This window comes from Vigna radiata, unplaced genomic scaffold, assembly GCF_000741045.1.
Source record: "Vigna radiata var. radiata cultivar VC1973A unplaced genomic scaffold, Vradiata_ver6 scaffold_278, whole genome shotgun sequence".
NCBI classification, from domain to species: Eukaryota; Viridiplantae; Streptophyta; class Magnoliopsida; order Fabales; family Fabaceae; genus Vigna; species Vigna radiata.
In genome coordinates this window covers 438,749-459,304 of record NW_014543803.1, presented here as the reverse complement: position 1 = coordinate 459,304, position 20,556 = coordinate 438,749, and the positions used below count along the sequence as shown (strand labels likewise).

The 20,556-nt window shown below is 36.6% G+C and overlaps 1 pseudogene; it reads left to right on the top strand.

The window, feature by feature from the left end:
* Positions 1 to 14,397: 14,397 nt before the first annotated feature.
* On the top strand, positions 14,398 to 18,589 carry LOC106754797 (annotated as a pseudogene).
* The last annotated feature ends 1,967 nt before the right edge of the window (positions 18,590 to 20,556 follow it).

Here is a 20,556-nt window from a genome sequence, read left to right as displayed (position 1 = left end):
TTTGGAGGGAAGAAAACGCTATTAGGTTTTTACAGCACGGGGACGAAGTAATTCGACGAGAGGGAAATCTGAAATTTTTATCTGAATTCATGGAGCAACTTACCGACGGCCTACGGCCCTTCGGTATTTAAAATCACCAATGCTTTACCGACGGCTCTAAGGCCTTCGGTACAAGGCCGTCGGTAATTAGCGCTTTTCCTGTAATGAACAATAGAGAATAGGTCTGGGGATTGGCTTCATTTTTAAGGAGCCGCCACACACACTTTGAAAAGAGGACTGTTACATAGGAGGAAAGTGTTGTCTCGGGATTGATTCCTAGACCATCCGCCACTTCTTTTTGAGGAGCTTTTCTTTGGATTTTTGGAGAATGGAATGGATAGATAATGGATAGAAGTAGTTCATGTCCTGGATTCGGAAAAATTTCACTTTGTTGTTTTTTTTGTGATTCTAACTTGAAGAAAGCAAAGCACGCTCATTTCATATTATCTTCATTGTCGTTCCCCATTGGGTTTTATGATTTTACAATTTCATTTTTTTTACTTCTGCATTGCTAATTTGTGCGTTCAGTTTTCTTTTTCATATTGAATGTTTTTTTTCATGCCAACAATATTACGTCCATGGGAAGGGAGCTCGGTTTTTCTTACACTGTCTTGCATTGAGAATCTTTTATATTATATATTGAAATGCATTGAGGTTGAAGTAGCTTACTAGTTTAGTTTATTATATTGTTCATGCCTTCCGTTTTAGAGTTTTTTTTCTTTTTATGATGGATTGCATTTTATTTACTAGTTAAGTTTTGCTTCTTTTATTCCAAGTTACAATGTGCATTTAAATTCTAACATAGACATTTAATTTCAAGTTCCATTGTCTTTTAATTTCCCCCATGTTGATTGCACATCTTGTTTTAAAGCCGTTAAATTTACTGTTTTTGTTCGCTTTCGATTGTGTTAATTTAATTGTCATGTTAGTTTAAATTAGTAGGGTTGTTTGTTAATAAAATTACTTTGCTTCCCTGAGATTTTTGGACTGTCTTTATGTTTACTCTGTTTTGCCTAACTCTCTAGGAAATCTGACTGTGTTCTTGCGATTGGGTATACGCTTAGTTGCCCAAATTGAGGATTGTATCTTCGCTTAGTTGATCAATTTGTACAGAACACATAAGATGGAATAGATGTATTGTGTTCGCTTAGTTCGTGATTATAATAACATGATTAATCTTCGCTTAGTCAGTTAGCTGTGCTGGATTAGAGGTTAGAGTAGTGTGTACTTGTCGTTGATCTGTGATTGGAAGCATAGTAATTGAGTTAATGACCAACCATTTATTCTGTATTCATATCCGTGTTTACATTTCTGTTTGCGTCAGTGTTTTTATTTTTGTTTATCCGCATTCACAAACTTTTCAACAACCCCCCCCCTCACTTCGTGTGAGACCTAAATCTCGAACCACATTTGGTCCTTGAGAGACGACCTAGGAGTCACTTCCTAGCACTATACTGCATTCTCTTATGCAATCAAATTTGTATGGGCTGCGACAACCCATCAAATTTTGGCGGTAAATCCCTCTCGGCCGAGAGGTAAATCCCTCTCATTGAAGAAAAAACCGAGAGGTAAATCCCTGTCGTCAACTACAAAGTTGAAAACAAAGACCGAGCGGTAAATCCCTCTCGTTGAAGAAAAAACCGAGAGGTAAATCCCTCTCGTCAACTACAAAGTTGAAAAGAAAGACCGAGCGGTAAATCCCTCTCGTTGAAGAAAAAACCGAAAGGTAAATCCCTCTCGTCAACTAGAAAGTTGAAAACAAATACCGAGCGGTACATCCCTCTCGTCAACTAGAAAGTTGAAAACAAAGACCGAGCGGTAAATCCCTCTCGGCCGAGAGGAAAATCCCTCTCGTTGAAGAAAAAACCGAGAGGTAAATCCCTCTCGTCAACTAGAAAGTTGAAAACAAAGGCCGAGCGGTAAATCCCTGTCGGCCAAGAGGTAATCCCTCTCGTTGAAGAAAAAACCAAGAGGTAAATCCCTCTCGTCAACTAGAAAGTTGAAAACAAAGACCGAGCAGTAAATCCCTCTCGACCGAGAGGTAAATCCCTCTCGTTGAAGAAAAAACCGAGAGGTAAATCCCTTTCGTCAACTAGAAAGTTGAAAACAAAGACCGAACGGTCTCGTCCATATTTTTTAAATTATGTATCTTGCAGGTCACAAGGCTATAAAACAATTACATTCCGGCCATGAAACATCCTAATAGGGATTCTTTAAACATTCAACCAAAGACTGAACAGTCTCGTCCATATTTTTTAAATTATGTATCTTGCAGGTACTCGGCCATTCGGCCTCATAGGCATTCATCCATTCGACCTCACAGGGTGCTCGGTCATTCGGCCTCACAAGTGCTCGGCCATTCGACCTCACAGTCATTAGGCCATTCGACTTTACAGGTATTCGGCCATTCGACCTCATAGTCATTCATCCATTCGGCTTTACGGGAACTCGGTCGTTCGGCCTCACAGGTGTTCGGCCACTCAGCCTCAATTGCTCAGCCTTCCATGATTGCAAGTGTTCAGCTATTCAACCATTCGGCCTCAGGTATTCGGTCATCCGGCCTTACAACACAACGAGAACAACCTCCCTAAAACTCATAAGTCCTACAGTTAACCATGGCTAAAGCCTAACGCTTAACTCGGACTTGGGGGGATGATGTACGGTATGATATCCGGGACGAGCGATTACGAAGAATAACCGATCGGTTAATATCTGATTAAAGATATAAAATACTCAAGAATATCTATTTAAAGATATTTATAAACTAACCAGATCTTCAGGTAAGTTTGTTTATATTTTATTTTGTTTATATTGGGCTTATATCAGTTCAAGATCCATGAGACAAATTATAAATAGAGAGCCAGGGCCACAAGCCAGGTACCTTCCAATCACACTTCCAATTACTCTCCAATCACACTCAGAAATACTCTACAGTGATACCAAATCACTTTCTAAAGAGCCGAGGCTCTTCAATACACGCCTGACTTGGGGCTCGGAGTGCCTTTTGCAGGTACCTCCCCCACTCCACTGGGAAAGCGACTGAGCGATCAAAGCTTGAAGATCACCGAACGGTCAAGGGTGAAAGAGGGCGAGTGGTCAAGATCCAAGGAAAGCAAGTGATCCAGTCAATCCAAGCACCAGAAAGCCGAAAAGCCACGTCATCCAGGTCAGTGTCTCGGTCCCCAAAAATATCTTCCGAAAATCAGTAAGGAAACAGGATGTGCTGAATTTTTTTCCCCTCTCTTAACCATATGGATATTTAACTTTAGATTGTGGAAGTTGTGCTGTCTATATAGCTTGTTACTTGCCACTCACAAAAATTTATTGACCACGAGTTCCTTTAATCGCTTAAGTTTATAGTCTACTTTGAAGGGTAGCTTTTCTAATCTGCACATTGAAATTTACTCTTATAAGTTGGCATTTTTGTGAAGTTATATGTACTATCCATAGTTGTAATAGTTGTAAATAGTTAAAAGATTGAAAGTATTTAATTTTAACATTACGACAACAAGGATAGGAAAATCTTGAATTTGACAATGATTGCTAAAGGAATAACAACATTTTCGGCAATTTAAACTTTAAAAGAGTGGATGTTGTTTAGTTCCCTTAGTTTCTTCTCATTTGAATATTGGGTGTTTAGAAGAGCTTATACTGAGCTAATTTTAAAGTCACTTATGAATTTCTTATGAGTCCCTTTAGTATGCTTATTTTATAGGCTCTTATGTTATACTAATCTTGAATAAGAACTTATTCTGCTTATCCAAATGCACCTATAATCTTGAAAACTTGAAAGTTCCTCTTATTAAATTCAATAGTTTGACTAATTTAGGTCTATCAAATTGTTTAATCTTATTAAATATTGTTTGCTATGATGAATAAACTTGTGAACTTCTACTACCCTAGCTTACTTTTGTAGGGTTTAAAATATGAGTTAGAAAAGGCTTCACCTGCTTTGGGTCGTAGTGCTACATACTTGAAGGAATCACGCATTAATGCCCTACTGATGAGTCATTATTTCTTGAACCATATTTAGTTTAGTGCACTTAAATAAACAAGGGAATTGTGTTTAATTGTCTGTTATTTCCCCGTTTTCCGAATTCTGCATAATTTGGTCGGAAATTCGTATTTTCGCTAATTTGGATATTTTGAGCTGATTAAGCGTATTTTTTGTTACAGGGAAATTGTGGAAATATCATCTGGAGCATTAGGATATGGCGTGGCACACTCAAAGGCTCAACATTTAGTCATTTAGATTTTAATTAAAGTTGTAATTTCGTTTCCTAGAAGTCCTTAATTAGAATTAGGTATTTTGGACCCTTTTAGGGGCAATTTTGTAAAAAAACCCTTGTGTGGGACACTTGGCATAGACTTTAGGGTTTCTTAGAGGTGGACCCCACCATTTTTTAGGGTGTGGGATGGCTTTTTAGTGAGAATTCCCGAGACACACAAGAAGAGAGCACACTTTACACTTCACTTTCTAGGTTTTGTATGAACTCTCATGGAGAGCTTGGTGTGCCCACGGTTTTGGCCATTTGAATGAACAAAGATGCAATTTTCTTCTTCTCTTACTTAAATCTTGGTTGTCTTTGCTTGGTGGTGGTGAAAAACCTTTCCATTCCCCATCTTATTTCTTGTTCTTTGAAGTTGGAAGCATGAGTTTAAAGTGTTTCTTCTTGCACTTTCATGGTGGGTCTTTGGTTTGAATGAAGAGCTATTTCGTTTTTCTCCTTCTTTGCTGCCATATTTTCGTATTTTAATTTGGTTTTCTTGGATTGGATGATAAAAATGGAGTTCTATGTGAGTTTTGGGTTGAATAGAGCTTAACTTTATGTGTGGGTGTTGTGGTTTGGGCTTTTTCTTCTTGATTTTCGGTTTTGATGTTTGAAGCAAGGATGGGACCAGATTTTTGTGTTGTTATGGTGGCTGGATAGAGCTGGAGTGATGGCTTAAGTATTATTTTCGTTTTTGCAAAGAAACTTGAAGAAATGGTAGTGTTGAAGTTAGGCTAATGAGTAGAACTTTGGGGTTGTTGTTCTTGTAATCTTTTGCAATGAAAACTTGGGATTCTAAGGTGCATTCACATTCATGATAGATGAAGAAAAGCTTTTGGATGTTTGTGTTTGTGGAGAAAACGAAAATGGTGTGTAGAAAGGAGAGAGAATGATGCATTAAATTTTTACCACTTTTGGCCAAACACATGAGATGCTTCTTTTGACTCAAGGAATGTTTCCAATTTGGTTTTGTCTCTAGCACATGTTTCTGCTGAGAATTGCAATGGTGAAGGGAGATGTTTGTGTTTGATTTTTCAATTGTCTTTGCTCACATGGCACATAGGAAGAAGCACCCAAAGTATCCTTCATTTACACATTGGTTTGAAGCACTTTTTGTAGAATTCTCTTTGTAGCTCACGTAAATTTGTGTGGCTTGGTGTGTGGTTTCGTTTTTGCTGCATGGAAAGGGAGGAAAACATGGTTTTATTGTTTGGTTAAGGCACATGCTTATTTTCTTGGAAAATGGTGCACATGGGAGAAGAAGTCAACACATTTTGTGACTTATTGAAGGTGAAATTGAAGTTTGATTTTGGTGCAAGTGAGGTCACGTACAAGAGGTCTTCTTAGGCCATTTTCATTTTCAATTTCTTTATTTGCTGCACATTTGGTCACATGAATTTCTAGGAAAAAGTTGTGTTTGCTTATTTCTCTTGTTTTAAATTAATTTGCATATTAGGATTAGTTGCTTTTGATTTCTCTAATTTAGTTTTGCATTTAATTTAATTTAATTGTGTTAGGTAGTTGTTTGTTGCATTGTTGGGATCTATTATTTTAATTTATTTCAATGTTGTCTAAGGTTTCTAGTTGTGTTAATTTAATTTCCATGGTAGCTTAATTTAATTCAGTCGGTCATTAGCCATATTGCAAAGTTTCCCTGAGGTTTCTGAACTGTGACTGTGTGGCAACTTTGACTTGGTTAATATTAATTTTGTATTTGCACCTGCAATTGGGTATACGCTTAGTTGTCCAGTTGGTGTGACATATTCGCTTAATTAATGGAACTATATGGTGTAAATTAGAGTTGATATTAACATTGTGTTCGCTTAGTTCATAGTTATGAAGACAGATTTAACCGTCGCTTAGTCGGTTAACTCTGTTGGATTAGAGGTCCGAGAAGCAACTATATTTTGATAATCAGTGATGGGAACATTGTGATTAGGTTAATGACTGACTGTTTTCATTCCGTGTTGATTCCGTATTTTTTACAGCACTGTTTGCGTTTCCATCGTTAAATTTCTGTATTTGTCGTAATTAAATTCTGTTTTCATATGTGATTTCCCAAAACCATTTCAAACCCCCCCCTCGTGTTAGACTCTATTCTCGAACCGCAAAATTGGTCCTTGAGAGACGACCTAGGAGTCATTTCCTAGCTATACTGCATTCTTTTATGAAATCAAATTTGTATGGCCCGCGACACCCATCACCTGCCAAGGTTGATATTATCCTTTTCAAATGATATTTTTTGGATATTGTTTTCTTTCAAAATTGGTTGTTTTTTTTGTCATATTTTAATTTTTCATTGGTAATTGCTGAGTGATGCACTTTTCAACTTGTTGTTTAAACTTGACTTTTCATTGGTTTTTTTTTTCATATTTTAATTTTTCATTGGTAATTGCTGAGTGATGCACTTTTCAACTTGTTTATTAGACTTGACTTTTCGGTTTTATGTTTGTGTTCCGAACGGTCCGATCGGTCCTTGTGGCTTGGTTAGCTGTTCAGTTCCTTGGTTTGTTTTTTGGACAGTGTTTGGCCTTTTGTCTCTCTTAGACCGTCCGACCTTTTGCTATGACTGTTCCGTCATTTTCTATGTTGTGGCGTAAGTTGACTATATATTGTAGCCAACTCACATTTTCAATTACAATTCACATAATATTCATATTACAAACTCTCTGTGTTCTCTCTTGTCCTTCTTCTCTGGGTTTTCTGGGTTTCTTTGTTTCCTCTCTCAAACCCAACAATTGGCGCCCACCGTGGGGCACTAAATCAAGAATCTCCAAAAGCGATGGCAACCAAGTTTGATGTTGAGAAGTTCAATGGTTCTAATGATTTCAGGCTGTGGAAGATCAAGATGGAGGCTATCTTGATACAACACGGATGCGATGAAGCGTTGAAGGGTGAGTTGAACATGGGTGTTGCGATGTCGCAAGAAGAGAAGAAGAAAATGGGGGATAAAGCAAGAAGTGCAATCATATTGTGCCTTGGTGATAAGGTACTGAGGGAGGTTGCGAAGGAGAAGACTGCAACTGAAATCTGGGCGAAACTGGAGTCTCTGTACATGACGAGATCGCTGGCCCATAGGTTGTGTTTGAAGCAATAACTCTATTCATTCAAGATGTCAGAATCAAGAACGATAGAAGAGCAACTTGCAGAATTCAGCAAGATAGTTGACGATCTGGAGAATATTGATGTGAGGTTGGAAGATGAAGATAAGGCTGTTATCTTACTGAATGCCCTTCCAAGAACCTTCGAGCATTTCAGGGATGCTTTGCTCTAGGGAAAAGATCAGGTGATCACGTTGGAGGAGGTTGTGACGTCAATTCGAACCAAGGAGTTCTAAAAGCTCCAAGATTCGAAGGCAACCGAGGAGGTAGCATCTGGACTGATTTCGGTGAAAGGGAAATGGAAGAAGCAAGCTGGAAATGGGAAGAAGTTGAAGCCAGACGGTGTGAAACAGGTGCGGTGTTTCAAGTGCCAGATGATGGGTCATATCAAGAAGTTCTGTCCGGAGAAGGGAAAGGCCGTTTGATCACAAGAAACCGCTGATGTGGCAGAGGCGTCCGAGGGATATGAATCTGCTGGAGTTCTGGTGGCTTTGTCTGAAGATTCTCAAAGGAGCTGGGTCATGGATTCTGGCTGCACCTATCACATGTGCCCGGTGAAGGAGTTTTTTGAGAATCTTGATCAGAAAGAGCATGGAAATGTGCTTCTTGGAAACAATAAAGCTTGCCGAGTGCAAGGAGTTGGGTCAGTGAGGCTAAAGATGTTTGACAACCGAGAGATGGTGTTGCAGGATGTGAGGTATGTGCCCGAACTGAAGAGAAATTTGATTTTAATTAGTTCATTTGATCTTGGAGGTTACACCACAAAAGTCGAAGATGGAGTGATGAGGGTATGTTCTGGAGATTCTGTGGTTGTCAAAGGCAGAAGGAAGAATGACTTGTACATTCTGGAGGGATCGACTATCATTCGTCATGTCTCGGTTGCAAGTGGGACTGAGAATACCACTCGGCTCTAGCACTTGAGGATGAGACATATCAGTGAGAAGGGTCTTGAAGAATTGGAAAAGCAAGGCTTACTTTTGGGAGACAAACTGCAGAAGCTGGATTTCTGTGATCATTGCGTTTTTGGGAAATCACATAGGACACCGTTCGGTCAAGGGAAGCACTCAACCGAACGACCCTTTGAATATGTCCATGCTGACTTGTGGGGACCGGCAAGAACTCTAACTCATGGTGGAGGGGCATATTTCCTTAGTATAATTGATGAATTTTTGAGGAGAGTGTAGATTTATGTTCTGAAGAATAAGTCTGAAACGTTTAAAAGGTTCAAGGAGTGGCACACAGAGACCGAGAACCAATTGGGGTACAGGCTGAAATGTCTGAGAACTGATAATGGGTTGGAGTTCGTTTTCAGAGGAGTTTAATGAGTTCTGCAAAGAGAAAGGGATCAGAAGGCACAAGACTGTGGTTGGAACTCCTCAACAGAATGGTTTGGCTGAAAGGATGAATAGAACAATTCTGGAGAGGGTTTGGTGCATGTTGCTTGGATCAGGGTTGTCAAAGGTTTTCTGGGGAGAGGCTGCCAGTACAGCCGTATATTTGATTAATAGGAGTCCATCTTCGACTCTCAACTTTAAAATGCCAATGGAGGTGTGGAGTGGACGACCAGCTGATTACTCACACTTGAGGGTGTTCGGTTCTTTGGCGTTTGCTCATGTCAAAGGTGACAAACTGGATGCTCGAGCGGTGAGAACTGTATTCCTTGGATATGCTGAAGGAATTAAGGGATACAGGTTGTGGAGGTTAGATTCTAAACCTTCAAAGTTCATCATTAGTAGGGATGTCATGTTTGATGAAACAAGGATGACAATGCATGCTGAAAACTCTGGAGGCGAGAAGAAGACTCTCGTAGAGGTGGAGCATACTACTGATGGAGTCGTTCGGTCGTTGACTGAGGAAAACCGAACGGATGAAGGGCAAGATGAAAACGTTCGGTCATTAGAGGAGAACCGAACGAGTGAAGTGCGAACAAATCTTGGTGATGATACAGATGGTATATCTGGTGAGGGAAGTCACTCAAGAGGAGATGTTGTTGATTTGAGGAATTATCAACTCGTTTGTGATAGAGAAAGAAGGATTTCTAAGACGACCAAACGGTTTGGAGAGACAGATCTGATTTGCTACGCCTTGAACGCTGCTGAAGATCTTGAACGATCGGATGAACCGAGAAGTTACAAGGAGGCTCTTGACAGCAGCGATTGGCATCTTTGGCAGGGTGCTATGGAGGAAGAGCTGGAGGCTTTGAAGAAGAATAACACCTGAAGACTAGTGGATCTGCCAAAGGGTAAGAAGGTTGTAGGTTCAAAATGGATCTTCAAGAGAAAGGAAGCTATACCGGGGGGTGAGAAAGAAAGGTACAAAGCAAGGCTTGTTGCCAAAGGCTTTACTCAGATTGAAGGTGTAGATTATCATGAGATTTTTGCTCCGGTGGTGAAGCACTATTCGGTTAGAGTTCTGATGGCAATAGTTACTCATTGCAATTTGCATCTTGAACAGTTGGATGTGAAAACGACGTTTCTGCATGGAGACTTGGAGGAAACCATCTATATGAAGCAGCCGGAGGGTTTCCCTGTGGATGATAGGGTGTATCTGTTGCAGAAGCCTCTCTATGGCTTGAAGCAAAGTCTAAGATAGTGGTACAAGAAATTTGATGATTTTCTGATAAAGCTAAACTTCAAGCGGTGCAATTATGATGACTGTGTATATACTTTGAATCGTGACAGTGAGGTGTTATATCTTTTGTTTTACGTGGATGATATTCTGATTGCCAGCAATGACAGGAGCATGATTCATGAGATGAAAGCAAAGTTGGGTGATGTTTTCGAGATGAAGGAGCTAGGGGAAGCAAGGCGGATATTGGGCATTGACATAAAGAGAGATAAACTGTGTGGAAACTTGTTTTTATCTCAAAAGAGTTATTTGCAGAAGGTGATTTCAAGGTATCGGATGGCTGAATCTAAACCTGCTGGCACACCGATCGGTCAACACTTGAAACTCACCAAGGAACAATGCCCGAAGACTGAGGATGAAAGGAGAAAGATGGAATCTGTTCCATTTTCAAATGGGATTGGGAGCATTATGTATGGCATGGTCTGCACAAGACCCGACCTGGCACATGGTGCAAGTGTTCTCAGTCGGTTTGTGGTTGATCTTGGACAAATTCACTGGGAAGCATTGAAGTGGATGCTCAGATATATAAGGGGGTCTCTTGATACTGGATTACTCTTCCAGAATAACTTTCAAGGTGGAGGTTATATTGAAGGCTTTGTTGATTCTGATTTTGCCGGGTGCATGGACACAAGGAAATCCCGTTCGGAATATGTGTTTACACTGTTTGGTACTGCTGTGAGCTGGAGGTCTACATTGCAATCAGTCGTTGCTCTTTCAACCACTGAAGCCGAGTACTGTGCACTAGCTGAAGGGGTTAAGGAGGCACTATGGTTAAAAGGTTTGGTTCAGGAACTAGGTTTTAATCAAAAGTCTGTCTGTTTCATTGTGACAGCCAGAGCGCCATTCATCTGGCCAATTAACAGATTTACCATTCCAGAACGAAGCACATTAACGTCAAGCTGCATTTTGTCAGGAGCATAGTGGAATCCGGTGATGTTCAAATCTGCAAAATTGCATCCGAAGACAACGCCGCAGATATGTTGACAAAGCCGCTCACTAGAGAGAAGTTTCTTATGTTGTTGTCCAGGATTGTTTTCTACAGTTCGGTCTCTGATTGTTTAGCCGTTCGGTTTATTCTTTCATGTAATAAATCAATTCTAGGTGGAGAATTGTTGTTTAGACTTACTTTTTGGTTTTATGTTTGTGTTCTGAACAGTCTGATCGGTCCTTGTGGCTTGGTTAGCTGTTCGGTTCCTTGGTTTGTTTTTTGGCCAATGTTCGGCCTTTTGTCTCTCTTAGACCGTCCAGCCTTTTGCTATGACCGTTCGGTCATTTTCTGTGTTGTGGCGTTAGTTGACTATATATTGTAGCCAACTCACGTTTTCAATTACAATTCACATAATATTTAGATTACAAACTCTCTGTGTTCTCTCTTGTCCTTTTTCTCTGGGTTTTCTGAGTTTCTTTGTTTCCTCTCTCGAACCCAACACAACTTTTGCCTTCTCAAGGTACTCTTGACTGTTCAGTTTGTCCGTTTCTTTTTGAAGAGGGAATCCAACCAGAAGGTTGAGATTTTACGGGTATAATTCACTATATACCTATTTTATCCAAAACCAAATTTGAGTTTTATATATTTCTTTTTGTTTACTCTTCAATATTTATATATTATTGATGTTGAATGTAGGTACTGTTGGAGTTGAAAATTCTGATTCAGAATCAAGAGTTAGTCTTGAAAGTTATGCTGTAAAGGCAAAATTGATGTCTATATTCTACAGGTCAATTGCAGCAGAAAACAATTTCCCATCCACCTTGTAGTGCATTTTTTGTTGCATTTAGGGTACTAGGATATCCTTTTATTTATGATTGAGCTTATATTTGCTAAATGTTTTTTGTTCTGAAAACTTGTAACTCCTTTGTTGCAAAGTTGATTGCTTAAGAATTGGCCAGTATAGTTAAGATTTTGCACATGCACTATAGTAATGAGACTTGTGCACTTGAATTTGCAGCTTCATGGTATATAGTTTATATGATTATTGTACATATGAATATATTATCTTATAATTTGTCTCATTTTTCTTTGAGGTTGCTTGATTTTTTTCTTATTCTATTCTTTAAGTTGTTGAAATAGATTCTGTTACAAAGAAGGAAAGCTTATAATACCTGCATAACTGCGTAAATATTTGCTTCATGGTATTTTGTACTCAATGATTTTAGTCTTCTAGTTTCGGCATCTTCTTTATCTCTGATAGTGTATCATTTGGCATAAATCCAGATTCGTATAGATCATTCCATGCTGTTTATAGTTTTAGTTTAAGCATTTATCAAGTCAAACATGCAAAAAGTTTACTCCCTGAACCCGTTTGATATATGTTTTCTGCTTTTGCAAATTTGCTTTATGTTTTCTTGAATTTTTCAAGGAATCTAAATTTCATTGAGCATACACACATTGCTGGTTGGAAATTGTAAGTGAATTTGATTATTATGCATCTGAAAATTTCTGTAGACTATATTCTGTATGTTTTTCTCCCCTGACTTATATTACTTATTCTATGCAGGAATCAAAGAGCAAGGCCCATCATTATTGATCTTGCCCTTTACTTATCAAAGAAATCTGATTTAGCATTGACCACTCAACGAAGAACCCTTTTCACGTCTTTTAAACTGTTCAGTGGTATGTCCTTATCCATTATCTATAACATATAAAAAACCTAATTTAGAGACAGTGAGTTCTGAGCTACTTGGTAATTTTTATTGGAACTGTTGACTAATAGTTATTTAACTCTGAACTAGATAATATGTTGGGTCTTTGTTAAGAGTCAGCAAATTATTCTTATAAGGTTGAGCTTCATTAAACTAAATATTAGACATCACTGCATTAAAGTGCTATACCATGAGTTTGAGGAATTTTAAACATATGGTGAACATCACAATTATGTTTGTGTTTTTCTCTTTTTTGTATTGATATTAATTTGCAATATGCAGGGGAATATATAGGATTGTGGTTTAGCCACACATTTTGTGCCCTCAACCGTATAAAACTATCACTTGTTCCTCAATTAATTGATAGGAATAATTGAAAATGAGAATTTAATTTGAATTTTGTCTAGAAAATCTAGACCATTCTTACGCTGTATTCACATTTTATTATATATTTTTTTCTAATGTATCATGATTTGAAGAAATGAATTTTATCTTTTGAATTAACTTCTAACATATAGGATCACATAAATATATTATAATTTTATTAGATGTCAATTATAATAATTATTTTTTTTAAAAAAAAATATATATTATGATGTACTAAACAATTTACGTCATAATACGTTAATTCTGAAAATCATATCTACGTCATAATACATCACATATTATAACGTATTAACACATCTACGTTATAATATTATGACGGACAAATGAAAATTTGTCATAATAAACTGCACATATTATGACTGATTTCAGAAACTACGTCATAATATGTTTGATCTATTATAACGCATATTTTTGTTATGTCATAAAATGTGCAGACTTATTATAACGTTCAGAACTATGTCCCAAGTAACTACGTCATAAAATGTTATTTTTTCACTAGTGACTTTATTTTTTTATATAGTTAATATCTATTTGATTAATATAAATTTAAATAAATTTTTATTTTAGTTAATGTTTATCAAATCTATGTTTTTTTTTTGTTTTAAAATTAATCATTTCATTGTATTAACATTAATAATGTTATCATTTGGTCGACTCTAATATTTGAAAGTTATATTTATTGCAAACCATCAAATTCTCCTTTGGGTGAGGAAGCCTAACCATCGATCCCTGTGGCTTGGACCCCTGCTGAACAAATATAGTTAATTCTTTTTGCATTGCTTGTTCTCAATCATGCGCTTTCTACTTGGTTTAGAGCAATGCTGGAGAGTTGTTTTTTTTTTAAACTCCATTCACTAAGTGTATGGATTTTGTTTCTAATTCTCACTAAATTTTGGTCGCCTATATATAGGAAAAGAAAATTCTTGTGTTCATCTGTTAAATGAGTGTGTCGCTGATTTATGATTGATACATATAATGTCCATGCATATTCATCTCAACTTATTTAACAACACTAAAAATATTCTCTCATTTATTGACCCAAATGATTTTTCAAGTGAAATAGTTCTATATCATTTTGTGTTTATTTGTTCTAAAAGAAAACCTTGATTTGTTATAATTTTTTAACATAGTTAAACGAAGCTACTTTTCAATTTCAAACTAACCTTAAGCATAGCAAAAGTTACTGAATGTAAAGGACAATGATGTTTTGATAGTCAAAAAGTTTACAATGATGGTTGGTGAAGTGTTTAGAATGATGGAGTTTCCATATTGGTGGTAATACTCTTATATATTCTGGATGTACCGTAAAACATAGTGCATAAGTTACGAAATGCACTTGAAATTGAAGGCAGTTAACGAGCACCACTCGTTACTCCTAAATGATAAACGATGGTCCCTTCCCACATCGAGGGATAGTAAACCTTGCAGTCTGAACTTTCAAACTCGAAGATGGTCAGTTGTAAACCTCAACATTTTCTGCTTGCTTTGAGTTTCTGCTGGTTGACTACTTGTATCCACGTTACCTCTGAAAAGCACAGTCTGAAGCCTGGAGAAAAACTTAACAGCACCACCCTGTTACGTTCTCAAAAAGGTTATTATTATGTTATGAAGATTCAAACAAGTTACTTGATCATCTATGCCAACAAAAATGAGAATTGGACAGTGTGGGTGGGTAATAGAAATCAACCTGTTCACAAGGATGCAAGTCTGCTGCTAAACCACTCTGGTGTACTGAAAATAGAATCCAACAATACTGAACCCATCATCCTTTACGCTTCACCACAACCTTCCGAAAACACTGTGGCCACCTTGTTGGACACGGGAAACTTTGTGCTGCAACAACTTCACTCAAATGGAACAAACACAACGTTGTGGCAAAGTTTTGATTATCCTACTGATACTTTGATCCCTGGGATGAAGTTAGGCGTCAATCACAGGAGTTGCCATAAATGGTCACTAGTTTCGTGGTTGACTATTTTCCAACCAAGTCTTGGGGCATTTGAACTTGAATGGGAACCCACTAAAAGTAAATTGATCATCAAGCGAAGAGGAAAACTGTGTTGGGCAAGTGGAAATCTGGGAAACGGTAGACTCATGCACGACACATACTACGAGATTGTCTCAAACGAAAACGAAAGCTACTTCTCAATAACAACTTTCAATGAAGAACATACAATATGGACGCTTTTCGAAACTGGGCAGCTGATAAATCGGAATGGAGTCGATAATATTAATGTTGCGAGGGCTGATCTGTGTTATGGCTACAACACAGATGAAGGGTTCCAACGATGGGAGGAGATACCCTTATGCAGGCATCCTGGTGATGCATTTGACAGCAGGGAAGGGTACCCCAACGAAGCCATGTCAAACAATCTAGAAAATTCGAGTTATGGGCTAAGTGATTGTCAGGATATGTGCTGGAGAAACTGCAGTTGTGCTGGATTCAAAAGCTATTATGTTGATGGAACTGGTTGTGTATTCTATCACAAGAACTTCACCACTGGTACTAATTTTGCTAGTGGGGGCATTAAATTTTTCGTACTTCTAAACAAACCCCATCACAAAGGTATGTTTATCTTACAGAATTCCAAAACTTCCTAGTACGTCCTTTTTAATTTAGTTTATAACTTTTAAAGTAGCCCAAAAGTTACTGATATTTAGCTTTAGTCCCTTGTGTTTGTGAATGCCGAATGGATCATATGCAGGTAAAAAAATGTGGATATGGATAACTGTTGTATCGGTACTAGCTGCTCTGTTAGTAATATGTGCAATTACTCTTGCCATAAAGAAAAAAAAAACGTCGTCTTGAAGGTTGGTTATATATGTGAAATAAACAAGGTTCTCGATGCTTTATTGAACTCAATCCCATGATTTGATCCCAATCTTAATCATTCATATTGTAAACTAAACAGGGAAAACAAGAAAAGGGGTGGAGACTAAGAATATGGCAGATTTCGCAGCATCAAATAGATTTTGTTCCTGTCGAGATTGTCTTTCGTCCTCCTACACAATTTCCTGCTCTTCCACCATCCAGGTTTCTCTTCTTGTCCGTCCGGGTACCTGCTAATGGTACTCCGACGCTCAAGTCAGTAATCAATATCAGATGGATATGTAGTGATAGAGAGATAAAGCGAAATAAATGTGCATTTAATGTAACGTACCACCTCCTACCTTTGACTTGTATTTATAGTTTTCTTCATGGGCCAATAATTAACAAAATACTAATCATGGCCCAATCACAGACCCACTATCGTTAATTTGGTTTAACCTTAATCTTGAATACTTACTAAATTATAGTTTCAGTCTAGACCGGACACGGGTACCGTCCGTCGCACCCGAGCTTGGGAGAAGGACCCGCTCCATATGTAAAACTCGATCGGTCTTCCTATACGACCATTTGTTTCATGCGTGTCCGTTCTTGACATAGACGTCCGTCTTATGTGATTAATCCGTGTTGTTTTGTTGATGTCAAGGTTTGACGCAGTGGTCATAAATATTTTCCAGACGTTTCGTCTCTCTGACATGGAGAATGCGGGTTGTACGGTGGTATAATTCCAACGGCCGGAAAGTCCGAAAGACCGAACAGTCTTAGTGGGCCAACAGCCCACCATAGCGCTACAATCTTACTGGGCTCAAGGCCCAAGGCTAGCGTAAATGGCCAACGTAAAAGATATCCACAAAGATATACCATTCAGATATATTCACCGGATATATCTTAACAGAAGCAAAGATATGCTAAGTAAGATCGTTTATATTTATTGTTATTCTGTTTATATTTTTATCATATGCCAGCCCAAAGCCTATAAGTAAAGGCTGAAGGGTTCCAAACAGGTACGTTCTCTGAATACACTTTACTCACAGTTTAAACAACGTATCTCTCATCTCATCAATTCTCTCTCACAGAGAATTCCCTATACACGCCTAACTTGAGCGTCAGAGTGCCTTTTCAGGTACCTCCCCCCCGGTTAAAGCCAGAAGATCATCGTACGGCTGAAGTCAACACGAGGACGTACGGTCAGAAATCAGAAGAAGCGGGCAGAAAGACAGAAGACGACGTTATCGAGGTTAGTCCTTCGGTCCCAGTAAATTTATACCGAAACAAAAGGCTTTGACGATGAATTAAAGATCAGACAAAATCTAGAAGTATTTCCCTTTACATTGGTATTGTGGGCAACCTAATATTTTAATCCTGAAAACAAATTAGGTGAAGGAGGATTTGGACCTGTTTATAAGGTGATATGAAGCCAAGTTTTAATTTACTAAGAACTTTCTCTAATAAAGGTCTAATAATCCTTTTGTTGCCATTTAGGGAATACTTCCTTCTGAGCAAGAAGTTGCCATAAAAAGACTTTCAAAATCATCAAGACAAGGAATCGTGGAATTCGAAAATGAACTGGTGCTTATATGTGAACTTCAGCACACGAATCTTGTACAACTACTTGGATATTGTATTCATCAAGAGGAAACGATTCTAATTTATGAGTTCATGTCAAACAAAAGCTTGGACTACTATCTATTTGGTGAGAATTATTTTTGAACTTAATTTTGCAATATGCTTCATGCATTTTGTAGTTTAGGGAAATTCTTTTTGCTTTGTTACCTTTATCTTTAGTATATATTCTCAGAATATTTATGTTTACTTTCTTTGAGAAGATTGTGACAGAGGCACGATTTTGGACTGGAAGAAGCGCTTCAATATAATTGAAGGAATCTCTCAAGGATTACTCTATCTTCATAAATATTCGAGATTAAAAATAATTCATAGAGACTTGAAAGCCAGTAACATTCTTCTTGATGTAAATATGAATCCAAAAATTCCTGATTTTGGATTGGCAAGAATGTTTACATAGGAAGAGTCCATGACCAATACTACTAGGATTGTTGGAACATAGTAAGCTTTCAAAACTATTTCTATCCAACAAAAGAATATGTTAAAGTTTGTTTTTTTGCATTGTAAATTATGTTTTTTCATATTGTGAATTACTTTTTCTTTGTAGTGGTTACATGTCTCCTGAATATGCCATGGAAGGAATTTTTTCTACAAAATCTGATGTTTATAGCTTTGGAGTGTTACTACTTGAAATCGTTAGTGGAAGAAGAAATACTAGCTTTTATGATGTTGATCACCCTCTTAATCTAATTGGACATGTAGGTGAAATTACTATAAAATGTATTCTTTTTCTTAATATTATTCTCCTTTGTCTAATTTGTATAAAATGTTGATAGGCATGGGAGTTATGGAAAGAAGGTGTATTTCTACAATTAGTGGATTCATGATTGAGTGAGTCATTTGATCTTGACGAAGTGAAAAGATGTATTCATGTGGGTCTCTTGTGTGTATCACAATATGCAAATGATCGACCAACAATGTCTCATGTTATATCAATGTTAACAAAAGAAAGTTCAATAGTTACCTTGCCTCAAAGACCTGGTTTCTATTGGGAAAGAGATTACTCTTGTAAGAAAGTGTCTTATGAAGAGTTAATTATTGACTCTATGGAAGAAATTACTGCTTCCTCTTGAGTGTAGAAAAAGATTCTTGTTTTATTTATACATAGTTTAATTTCAATTTTAGTTCTCAGTTATCGTAACTATAGTTTTAGTTACTCAAGTTTCAATTATGCTAATTAGATTCACGTCATCTACCAATCACAAATATGTGAATATCACTACTACAATATAGACTTTTTAAGTCGGACTTTTTAAATCTGTTTTATGACAGACTTAGATTCGGTAGACATAAATTTTAAGTCTGTTGTTGACTAACAAACTTAAATTTTAAGTTTTTCGTTGACTAACATAAGTTGTTAACCAACTGACTTAAAATTTTAAGTTTGTTGCTTAATAACATACTTAGATATTTGTATACATTTATAAAAAATAGTAGTAAATTTAAATTTATTGTGACCATAACAAATTTAAATTTGTTTTTTTTTTAATTTTATTTATTTAATCACGAAATCAAAACTTGAAATACAACAAATTTTCTAGAACATAATATATATTTCAAATTGTTCCACTCATATATAATAAAAGTTTCAAAATAAAAAATAATAAGATGTGTAACATAAAGTGTGTAGTATAAACAAAAGTCTAACTTTAACTTTTGAGTTTAAAAGTAATCTAAACAAAACATGAACAACACCTAATCAAAACCTAAATTTCATGTTAGAGAAGATAACTTGTTCATTGATATGTTATATTTTTGGTTTTCTGCTCAACCTTGACAACAACATGACTATAAGCTTTGACATAGGATCTTCTTCTTCTTCCATATCATCATCTTCATATGCACCTGCTTCAATTATTAATATAAATTCATCTACATATCACAAATGTGAATATATTGTTATTGTGTCAATTAGGTCATGCACATAAAGCAATTTTGAAATGTTAATAGAAGTTTAATTACTTATGAGAGTATAAGTGTCAACAATCATGCAATTGGAGGGATTTGCAATAATTGAAGAATTTGGACGAGAGTATGAAATTGCAGTAATGTAGGGATATGCAATTATTGAAGGATTTGGATGATAGTGTGTAAATCAACAATAGTACAATTACAAAAATTGGACATGTGAATTTGGCCACACTCACACGTGACTCATATGGAACACTTTTTAAAGTTAAAAATATTTTAAATTGAAAATGAAAATATTACATAAAAATATTTACACATGAAAAATATTTATTCATTCCAAATCCAAATTAAGTGTAAGTTAGGCGAAGACAGATAATGACCTATTGATATATCATAATTTCATAGTTTTATTCTCCACTCCACTATATTTAAATTCTCTTCCACATTAACAATTTTGCTTAAATATATGGACAAATATATGTATTTTATAAAGAAAGGAACTAAAATAAACTATAAAGACAGTGTGTCTAAACTTTTATAATAAAGCAAAATTATAGAATAAATGTGTGGTTATGTTATAATTAGATGATAACCTTGGAATCTGCCTCTCACAAGTCTCACAAATCCATGCACACATTTCATGAAATTTAAAGCATAAACATAAAAGTTAATCATCATTTTGCACTGTTTTTCCCTACCTTATTTTTATTTTGCTTTAAAAGTTTTCTCTCCCAAGAATAGTAATAATGTTCACACCGTGAGGACAACTCTTCCTACCTCACTCACATGCTAAACATATTGTGTATTACTCCTTTGCCAGATGTTTATAATATCAACCTAAATTTGGACCAATCCATTTGTTACCTAAATTTCACAAACATGCAAGTGAAGAAGCACACAAACAACTTGTGAAGTTTAATGTGGTTTGTTCCACAATAAGACCAACTAATATATACTTGAAGAATTATTGAAAATGAAGAATTCCATTCTACTTTTGGTACTATCAAAGTCTACCTATATTTGTAGCCTACTCCCACTATAAGAAAAGACACTTATCTAATGTCAAAATCTGTAGATAATAGTCAAAATTTATAAATAATTATGATTTACCAATGAAAATCCATAGGTA